General features: G+C 45.8%; 1 long non-coding RNA gene across 1 annotated transcript in view; it reads left to right on the top strand.

Moving 5' to 3' along the window:
- Window positions 1-393: 393 nt before the first annotated feature.
- LOC109292422 overlaps window positions 394-11,104 on the top strand; it is a 30,283-nt gene continuing 19,572 nt past the window's right edge. Inside the window, exons 1-2 of the long non-coding RNA XR_002096119.1 lie at window positions 394-2,768; window positions 9,857-9,961. This is a non-coding gene — a long non-coding RNA (uncharacterized LOC109292422). The remainder of the gene's footprint in view (window positions 2,769-9,856; window positions 9,962-11,104) is intronic.

The raw sequence follows: 11,104 nt of genomic DNA on the forward strand, positions 1-11,104 counted from the left end.
AATACATGAACTGAGCTCTCTAGGCTGCAGGCAACCCTATACATAATGTATATGGCCCCAGGCTGTCTGCCCTCCTTGTTCCTCTGGGGGACAATTCTTTTCTACTCTACCTAGGCTTGGAGGTATATAGCTACTATGGAGTGGATATAGAGATGGTTTTCTGTAGAAGTTAGAGAGGACCAGGAATACATACGTCTGATGCTTGCTCTGACATTCTCTAATTAGAATGCGTCCGAGCAGACTCAATATATCAAGTCTGCTGGAGTGTGCTAATTAGTGTGCTCCAGCAGCCTTGGTATCATGTGTATTCAGCATCCCTGTGCTTCAAAATGGAGGCTCATTGAATGGGACACTCCGGAGAGCTGCTCTAATTAAAGCACTCCCCCTCTCCCTCCACCCCCAAGCATGTGTAAAGACATCTGAAGTGTCTAACAAACAATGACTTAGAGGTCAGACTGCTATCTTTCCTGCTTCCAAGATAGGAATTAGGGAGATGGGGTCATACTCCAGTGTGCCAGGCTACCAAATTTCTCTTAGACCCCAGAAGCCACCCCATTTAAATACCTCAGAGTTTTGTCTGCAAGACCATGAGAAATTCTTCTGCAGTTTGGTAGGACCTCCAAAAGCTGAGGTTTTGAGTGAAAGCAAAGATGAAAAGCTCTAAAATCCCCCATTGTCCTTTTTCCTTCCATACATTCTGAACTGGTCAGTGGGTTGGATCCTCAGCAGTGGAAAGCATCCTTGTCCTTCTGTTCTCAATGGACCTATGCTAGTTTATGCCAGCTCCAGATCTGGCCCAAAGACTCTATAAAAACACAGAGTCTGATGCCAGCCAGACAGCTAACACTAGGGAAATGCAGTTCTCCTGCCATCAGTATCTCTCACCACACACAGGGCCCCTGGAGATTTATAGTGCTACCAGCTCTTCCTGCTGTGCATTTTCAAATGAAAATGGAAGTATTTGGCTTTTAGAAAAATCATTCAAACTTCCCATAGGGCAGATTTTATTACTGTTAAAACATTTGGGTCCTACACTGCAGCCTTCCCTTGCTGAAAGAGCACATGCTGTGCTGATGAATAGGTAGCATCTTGGCTAACCCTCATTCAGACCAATACTACTGGTTATATTCTGTAGATTTTGAATACTGGGCTCCCATTACCTTAGACTTGGAAGCTAGCTCCATAGGGAGACCAGGCCTTCCACCAATAACCCAAACACATTCAGTTTTTTTATCCTTACTTTTCTTTATCACAACATTACAGGCTGCAGGAGAAATACATAACGTACATAATATTCCAGATACAAATATCTTCATGAGATCTCCAGAACCTCAATCAAGGGCCGAATCTGCACACCCAGAGCTAACTTGCATCTGAGAGGAGGTGCTCCTAAGTCCCCATCTGATTCCTGACAGAGAATCTATGATGAAGGTTTGCCATCCACACTACAGAATTTTTTTAAGATAGCTACTAATGCTAAAATATAATCACCACAGGCTTAGGGCTGCTGCAGGTAATCCTTTCTTCTGCAGTTGTAATAGGCTAGGCAGTGAAATAACACCATAAACATACTCAGCTTCACTATCAGGGGATGCAGGACTCACAGGAGGTCACTATCAGGGGATGCAGACCTGAGGTCACAGGTATCTCAGCTTGTCCATGTGGGAAAGCTGGAGTGCAGTAAATTAGGGTGCACAGTTACAACACACTAACTGCTGCACACAAACTCTGAAACAAGAGTACCCAGCCTCATGCTAAGAATGTCTGCACAAGGACTTGGGACAGAGCAGCTACTTCATTGGACACTGATTTCCCTGTATAGACCCTTCAAGAGCCTGGCATGAGCTGAAGCAGGAGAGGAGTCACTCTGACTTGCCATGCGGACAACCACAACCAAGACACAGGATTTAGTATTAAAGATCCATAGTTTGTACCTGACCAATAATGTGTAAGATCCCTTCTCAAGGATGCGTTGTAAGACCCCAAAGCAGTTTGCTTCATTTAATTGCAGACACATTTACTTATCTAGGGACCACAGCAGGGGCCAGAGTATCAGGATTCCTGGGTTCTTTCCCTGGCTCTAGCAGTGACTTGCTGTGTGGCTTCAGCTCTACTTCAAAATGAAGATCTCAGCATCATCTGCTTCCTGGTGTAGGGAGGTTTTTGAAGTACTCCCAATTGCGCATAAATGATAAAGATCAGCAGGCTGATTTTTCATTGCTCTACATCACAAATATTCATTTACATCCATGAAAGATAAATGCACAGTTCTTGTACTGACAGTGTTTTTACCCTTACTTAGCCCTGTGAACAACATATGATAATGGAGAATTAAGCCCCAAGGATTCAATGTTGAATGGCTAATGTGTTATAATGTAACTATGTTATAATGTTTAACATAAGCTTGATGCATGCTGTCACAGTGAAGTATATGCCTTAGTCATTTAAAAACATTTCTATCCCATCTGATTTCATCATCTTTTCCTCTGTGCTCCTGGTTGCAGGCCACAGACCTAGGAGGGAAGGATGTGTCAAAGAAGTGAACCGATGACTCTGGCAGTTGTGCTACCAAGAGGGCTTCAATTTCTTTGACCACAGTGCAATTTCAGGGAGAGACGACTCCTGGGAAGGGATGGCATCCACCTAATGCAGAGGGGTAAGTCCCTGTTTTCAGCCAGGATGGCCCATCTTTTAGATAGGGCCTTAAACTAAGATTGCTAGGGGACAGGGAAACACTGACTGAAACATGCCTGGAGGCCGGCACACAAGTAAGCTGAACTCCTGAATGATTACTTTGCTTCAGTATTTCACTGGCTAAGGGGAAAAGCATACTAGGTATGGTTCAGAATGGACATGGTGGGAATGACCACCTTCCTACTGTTGATGTTGAACTGGTGCATGATCAGTTAGAAAAGTTAGACATTTATAAGTCAGCAGGACCAGATGAACTTTATCCAGGAGTGCTGAAGGTGCTGGCTGAAGTCATCACGGGACCTCTGGCAAAACTCTTCCAAAACTTGTGGTGATTGGGGGAGGTCCCTGAAGACTGGAATGGGGCCAATGTTGTGCTCGTCTTCAAGAAGGGAAGGAGAGAGGACCCGGGCAACTATAGGCCAATTAGCCTAACTTTTATTCCAGGGAAAATCCTGGAAAAATTCATCAAGGAGTCTATGTGTGATACGCGCACAAAAGGTAGGATTCATAATGACGTCAGCGTGGCTTCATTGCGGGCAGGTCTTGTTTTACCAATCTCATCTCCTTCTACAACCAGGTAACTTACCACCTGGATAAGAGAGAGGAGGTAGACATTGTATACCTGGATGCGAAAGGGAACCCAAACACTGTCACGAGGAAAAAGGTGCGCCCCTATAGGGCCAGAACCTTCTGGGCGTGGAGGGCTGGTGAGGAAGGGGTTAAGTGCTGAACTGTGATGGCTAGTCAGCTGACCGGAAGAGGCAGGACTATAAAAACCCTGGGTGAAACAGCAGTAGGGGCGACAGCAGCTGAAGGGGAAGGAGTGCCTCTGAGAGCACCATAGAGAAGCTGGGTGAGCGGTCCAAAGGTGGGAACTATGGAAGCCACGGGAAGATGGCAGCCGCACCACAGCAAGGACTGTAGCCAACAGAAGACAGCTGAGGTACGAACCCTGCGAATTGTAAGCTGACCTGCTGCTTTGCTTGATCATATTGGTTGGTGACAGTTATTATTTTTTCTTTTTTTTATTATTGAACAAGACCGGTGGTTTGGGAGAGGCTATTAGGGGTCGGAGGAGGCCTCATTTTCAGGACCCTCTTCAGAGTGGGTACCCGGTGCCAGGGAGGGCGCAGTTTTGGGGGCACAGAACCCAGCGCCAAGGAGGGTGCAGTTTTGAGGGGCACAGACCGCAGTGCCAGTGAGGGCGCAGCCTTTGGGGGCACAGACACCGGCGCCAGTGAGGGTGCAGTTTTTTGGAGCAGACACCAGTGCCAGTAAGGGCGCAGCTTTTGGGGACATGAACCCCGGTATTGGAAGGACTATTTTAAAAAGGCCAGGGAGGCCTGGTGCACCGGAGTGTGGTTGTGGTCTATCTTTTGGGGGTTTTTTGTTTGAACCAACTGGGGCGGGTTCGGGTTGTGCCCAGGTCTTGGGCCCTTGGCCCACTGGTTGTGGGGGTCTGGCTCCCGTGCCTTGGGGCCAGGGAGTGCCGTGCTGTATAAGGGAGCAGGAAAAGCTAGAGCCTCGGAGTCCAACCCTGTTTAATGGGTTTGAACATGGAGGCCTAGCCAGAGGACACAAGGGTTAAGTCATAATAGGCGAGACCCCAACATACCCAGAAGAATAGGCAGTCTCCCGCTCAAAAAAATAATATTCCAGCAAGACGTGGCAGGTGAGATTAGGGCAGGACTGAAGAATTACAAAACAGGCCCCAAGGGTGCCCCAGATGAGAGGCGGATGATGAAAAAGATGGTGCTAGGGAAGGTGACCTGTCACACTGGACTTCCAAAAGGCCTTTGATCTGGTATCCCATGATGTTCTCATGGGGAAAATTGGAGGATTGTTGGTTTAAGTGCTCGACAGGTGGGTAGGAAGCTGGCTGCAGGGTAGGACCCAGACAGCTCTAATGAACATTATCTGTTTCATCCTGGTGAGAGGTGGCCCGTGGTGTCCCTCAGGGGGCTGTGCTTGGTCCAGTGCTTTTCAACATCTTTATCAGTGATTTGGATGTGGGGGTGAAGAGCTCACTAGTCAAATACACGGATGACACCAAGGACCCTTTAATCTCTCCAAATCAAATTGGAAACCTCCAAATCAATTTGGAGAGCTTCAGAAAGATTGGGACATAGACAGCTTTAAATGTTTTTTCTACATATCTCTAGATAGCAGGGGCTCGTGAGTGCTGTAATGCTGGGGCGCATGGAGTGTCCCACAGGAGTGTGGAGGGCTCCCCAGCGTGCTTGGCAGCAGACCCAGAAGTGGACCAGAAGCACTTCCAGTCCATTTCTAGGTCTGCCGGGGAACATGCTCCTGGCTCGGCAGCTGGTGCCTCCTGGATCTGGGGAGGGGGGGCACCCCGGGTCCCCCTGCGGCCAATTGCCAAGTCAGGGAGCATGTGTGGGGGTGCAGCATGCTCCCTAGTGGACCGAGAAGTGGACCAGAACTACTTCCAGTCCACTTCCGGCTTTGCCGCCAAGCATGCAGGCTTCCCCCCCCTACCCAAACGCTCCTGTGGGATGCTCCATCCACCCCAGCATTGCAGCGATCACGAGCCATGCCTGCTACCTCAAAGTAGAAAAAACTTTTAAAGCTGTGTCTATGTCCGAATTGCTGATTCTCCAAATCAGCATTGAATCTTCAGATTTGGATTTGGCCAATTTGAATCAAGGACAGTGATCCGAATCAACAAATCACTGTCCCCAATTCGGGCTGAATCCAAATCCAAAAAAATTAGGGCCCATTTCTAACACCTCTAGCATCAACCAATGCATCTCAACCAAAACCAAGGAAGTGATTCTTCTGCTTTATTCAGCATTGGTGAGACGGCAGTTGGAGTATGTGTCCGGTTCTGGGGGCCGCACTTCAACAGGGATGTGGAAAAGCTTGAGAGAATCCAGAGAAGAGCTACCTGTATGATCAGACATTTGCAAGGCAGGACATACAAGGAAAGGCTGAGGGACTTGGGTCTCTTCAACCTAAAAAGAAGGCTGAGAGGGGACCCTTGGGGAAAACTAGGAGCAATGGTCACAAACTCCTTGAAGACCATTTCAGGCTTAACACTAGGATAAACTTCTTCACAGTTGAGTGTCCAGACTGTGGAATAAACTCCTTCCAGATCTGGTGCAATCATCTACCCTGGAAATCTTCAAGAGGAGACTAGACAGTCACTTTGCTGGGGTCACTTGACAGTCATCTTTCTTGCCTAGTGCAGGGGGACTGGACCAGATGATCTTGCAAGGTCCCTTCCAGCCCCTTCCAGCAATCTATGAATCTTGCTTGTCCCTTTCTCTTTCCCTCTATGTGCTCACTTATGCCTTTTACTAAGGCTGGACATTTCCTATTGGCTATTCCTAAGTGCATTTCCCCGTTCTCTCATTTTTCCACTTTTGTTTCCTTTATACTGCAATTTCACAGAGCTCATTGTAAACAGGCTTTGTGTTAGAAAATGTACAATGTAATTTATTTGATCAGGCAAGCCCAGACCAGCCAGAACGCTGAACTAATCCAGTCTTCACCTGGTTGTTAGTACTATGTATAACATTTTCCGTGGCTCACAGCTTCATCACAGTACCATGTCATTTACATTCTTGCCCAAATGAAAACAAATAAAAACCCAAGCAATCAAACAAGAAAAGACCTCCCCCAGCATCTGATATCGCATTCTTTGCTTATTACCACCTGTTATTTATATGGTTAATTATGTATTTATTGAGCTAGGTTCTGTCCACAAACATTATAAAAGAACGTGCTAGGCCCAAAGTGTTTCCAAGCTTGAGTATAAAATGTGCTGCAATGAGTGGCTACAACCGGCAGATGGAGGAAGCCCAGGCTAACACCAGCTGCTTTGCCATTGCCATGATGGCAAATTCCATTTTTTCTTGGAAGGCCCCAGCCCGCACTAAATAAAGAACAGTCTGTCACCCTTTGCAAGAAAGCAAAGAGAAGGCATCGAATCCAAGCTGTGCCGTGTAATGAGCATGAGGAAAATTAGTCAGAAATAAAGCGTTTGGTTTCCAAACTCTGTGCAATCCTGGCAGGTGTGGGCACTGCTGGCAGGGCACATGGCCAGATGACTAGGAATTAATACTCCTGACGTGGGAGCCTCCGAATCAAATGCACAAGTTATGCCATCAGTGACTCTACTGCAGAGACTGAACAGTGAGCTGCTTATGAGAGCAAGGAGGCAATCTAGAGTAATGAGAAGGCCCTGGTGAAAGCCAAGCCACATTGGAGGCCCTGTGTCCTGGATTTAGAAGTTTGCTAGACAAACCACACACCATCAGTATGAGATACAGGGGCAAAGTATCTCTTATATTTAGAACAAAGTTATGCTAACTCCACCCAGACCTGTAATAATGGAGTCAGTGAGTTAGGATAACTACAACAACAATAATCCATTGAACTTCCCATACCCCTTTCACTGGCAATTGGGAGTACTTCAAAAACCTCCCTATACCAGGAAGCAGATGATGCTGAGATCTTCATTTTGAAGTAGAGCTGAAATCACACAGCAAGTCACTGCTAGAGCCAGGGAAAGAACCCAGGAATCCTGATACTCTGGCCCCTGCTGTGGTCCCTAGATAAGTAAATGTGTCTGCAATTAAATGAAGCAAACTGCTTTGGGGTCTTACAACGCATCCTTGAGAAGGGATCTTACACATTATTGGTCAGGTACAAACTATGGATCTTTAATACTAAATCCTGTGTCTTGGTTGTGGTTGTCCGCATGGCAAGTCAGAGTGACTCCTCTCCTGCTTCAGCTCATGCCAGGCTCTTGAAGGGTCTATACAGGGAAATCAGTGTCCAATGAAGTAGCTGCTCTGTCCCAAGTCCTTGTGCAGACATTCTTAGCATGAGGCTGGGCACTCTTGTTTCAGAGTTTGTGTGCAGCAGTTAGTGTGTTGTAACTGTGCACCCTAATTTACTGCACTCCAGCTTTCCCACATGGACAAGCTGAGATACCTGTGACCTCAGGTCTGCATCCCCTGATAGTGACCTCCTGTGAGTCCTGCATCCCCTGATAGTGAAGCTGAGTATGTTTATGGTGTTATTTCACTGCCTATTACAACTGCAGAAGAAAGGATTACCTGCAGCAGCCCACCAGTCTCCACGTTCCATGCTACCTGCAACTGACAGTGGGGCTCAGAAGAGACAAATCAGCAGGTTCTGGTGACACAGAGGGTGATCTTTTTCATAATGACACTCCACCTACAGGGAAAAGTGCCACAGTTGTTTTACTGCATTTTTCGCATTGGCCAAAGCAACCCAGACAGATGCAAATGCTTTGTATAATTCCTTGGACACCTTGGCATCTGAACCTTCTTCTGGTCCTGAATCCCTGTGTGCCTTACAATAACGTGATGAACTCCTTGCCTTTTCTGCATGATGAAGTGTGTGTGGTGGCAATGTAGAACAAGTAGAACAGCAGGTATTGACTCATTAAATCTTGTTTGACTGTTGTGAGCTCACAGTGTGACTTTCATAGTATCAAAGAGTTTATGAAGTGGCTGATTCCTGTTGCTGACCTTGTTCATTCTCTCTGGTACTGTCTTTCTTTGTTCCTCCCTCAATCTTCTGGAAGACCAAATGTGGCTGTTATGCTCATATAAGTCTCCTCAGTAGATGGGTTATTTTTCCCCATGGATGCAGCCTGGTGAGCACTGAGCAGTGCAATGGAAAAGAGGAAATTAGGCTTAAGGTTCCTCAGGAGTACAGAAAGCAAGAACAAGTGCTACTATTGTCCCCTAGGAAGAGAAAAACCTCTTAGAAAAGATCTTGTTCATCTTGAGAGAGAGAATTTGATCTCCCTTTCTATCCATTCTGAGATATATCCATTCTGTTTCTCAGTCTATGACATGCAGGAAATAGTGGGCAACTGCCTAAGGGCAATATTTTCTCATAGTATTCAGGAGAGGAAGCTGTCAGCCAATGAAACATCACGAGTAGCTGGAAGTAGGAGCCACTTCAAACTTAAGTGAGAAAATAGCAGGCCCAGACTAATCTTGCTTGTGCAGCATTAGCTTTCCAGTGCTAGAGTCTGAGAGAAGTGGCTGAGAGCTGCTCTGGATTATTGCTGCTGCTCTTAAAATAAATCTGCACCAGGGGTCTCAGCAGAGAATTTTGACGCTATTTGGCATCTGTCTTCAGCCCAGATCAAATTCAGAGGCTTTGCAGAAAATAAAGATAACCTCATGAAATGCTTACTTGATCAGTTCCTTCTGTATAGAGAAAATTTGGTTTTATATTACACCTTTTATTCTCCAGGGCTTTTCAGTAGTGAGTTAAAGCCTGACAGTACAGTGACTGCCTCAGCAACTTCAGCAGCAGTGCTGTACTCAGCAAGAGTACACACAGGCCCAGATAAATGAGGCTTGATTCTTTGGTCTTGCACTTTGTATTGTCCCATGCAAAGAGAGTCTAAAGCCCAAGCCCACTGGGCATATTAAACCATTTTGGGTAAAGGATTGCCAAGGTGCAAGGCGATTAGAAAATCAGGCCTTACATAAGTGGTTCTCAAACTTTTTAGACTTGAGTCACCCCTTGAAAAATGCCAGTTTTTAGTTTTCATTTTTTGACTAAGGCAAAATAATAAAGGATTTATTCTGTTGCCAGGAACTCAGAAAGACCACAAGAGCTCAGAATGTTTTTGTAACATTATGGATTCCTACTTGAAATCTCTGGGTTTATCTAGCTTGTGAGCCATGTCTGCCCACCTAACAGTGCTGAAATGGCTTAGCACCCCCTGGCACCCTTGAAAGAGTCTCAAGGTACCCCAGGATGCTATGGCACCCTGGTTGAGAATCATTGCCTTCGATCTTCCTTTATGAAGAGGATGGGCATGATAAAAGCAAGATCCTACTATCCTAGAAGTGTAGAGTGAGGCCTTTGAACATTAGTCACTTGTGGAGAAGGGGAGTACACTCCAAGATCTCATTCAGAAGAATGGCATGATTGCTACTGAGGGCAGTGGGATACCCTGAGTGCCACTGTTGGGATAGGCCAAGAAGGTAAGGGATGGTTTCTTAAACCCTAGGATGTTTGTTCCACAGACACAGTAAGTACATGTTGTCCAGCTCCTGGAATTATTCTTCAACAGAAAATCAATAGGCTTTCTCAAGCATTAAAGCATTTACTTACATATACCACCTGTTTTCTCCCCCAGGTTCTCTTCCTCCTGGTGTTGTCTTCCTGAGCACTGAGATGTAAGACAGCAGCTAGCATTACAGTATAAATGTGCTTCAGACCTCCTCACTCCCAGGAGGCTTTGGTAAGAGAAGACTGATAACTGGGCCTTTCTAGCCCTACTCATTCAGGGGGGCAAGCAGGTTGTGATTCTCTGATCACAGAGCTGTTTGCTTCTTCCCCCCCACCCCGATGCCACACTACTCTGTCTAATAACAGTGAACAAATTGAAGACCTGTTGCCACCTTAAGAGCTTCCATCCCAGGGCCCTAATCAAAGCAGGAGGATTATGTTTGGTTTATTAAAAAGCACGGTGTTTTCTTTTCTGGAACACTTTCATATTTCCATCAGACCGCTTGCTGTTCATCGGCACATCTGATTGTGCAGCACTTCTAGGACCAAAACCCCACTTGGAGCTCAGAATCAGGCATGGGAACCCGGAGACTTGAAGCTCAAGAGATAAAAGACCTACTAAATGACTTACTGCATCAGACTTGCTTTCAGTAGGAGGGAGTGCACTCTTTTATTTTAAGGTAGCTGGGTCTCTAAACAAGCACCAGGAAAGCACATGTTTACCATTCTGATACCAGCTTTCTGAGTTTAATTATCCTGTCATTAATTTGCTGAAAATGTCAGAGATTTTTTTGAGGAAAAATCTAATGCAAAGAAGTTAACATGTAGCCTGAAAGGGATTAGGTGATGCACTGTGAGGCACGAAGAGCCTTTTCAGGAGGAATTTCATTGGGTTGTTCAGAGTTTCCTTCTCCAGAAGCAGCTAACAACATCATGCATTAATAAAGCACTATTAGTCCTGAAACTGAGCATACAGGGATTGTCAGCTCTGCCATCAAAATACAGCTTCTCCCTGAAAAGCTGCTTTTTAAGACAGGAAGTCAAGGAGAATAAATGCCCAATTAAAATTCCTGAGAGGCAGCATGTAATTACCTGAGCTGGGATTCAGTCAGGATTCCTAAACTAATTCCTGCTCTAGCAAAAGGCTTGTTGGGGTCTTTAGTGATCAGCAGCTATGCCAGGGTTTTACACATTTCTGAAAAGGCAACAATGCAGCATCTCTGTTTATAATAGCACCATGATGAAGCTTTGCTTCAGTACAGATCCTGAAGAGGAAAGTACTCCCTCGGATATTATCAGCACCATTTTCTACTGTGCTTGGAAATCTGCCATTGTCTTATGCACCTTTCCTAAGCAAACTCTATAGGTTATAATG

This window comes from Gavialis gangeticus, unplaced genomic scaffold (assembly GCF_001723915.1).
Source record: "Gavialis gangeticus isolate Ggan-Ray unplaced genomic scaffold, GavGan_comp1, whole genome shotgun sequence".
In the NCBI taxonomy this organism is placed as follows: domain Eukaryota; kingdom Metazoa; phylum Chordata; order Crocodylia; family Gavialidae; genus Gavialis; species Gavialis gangeticus.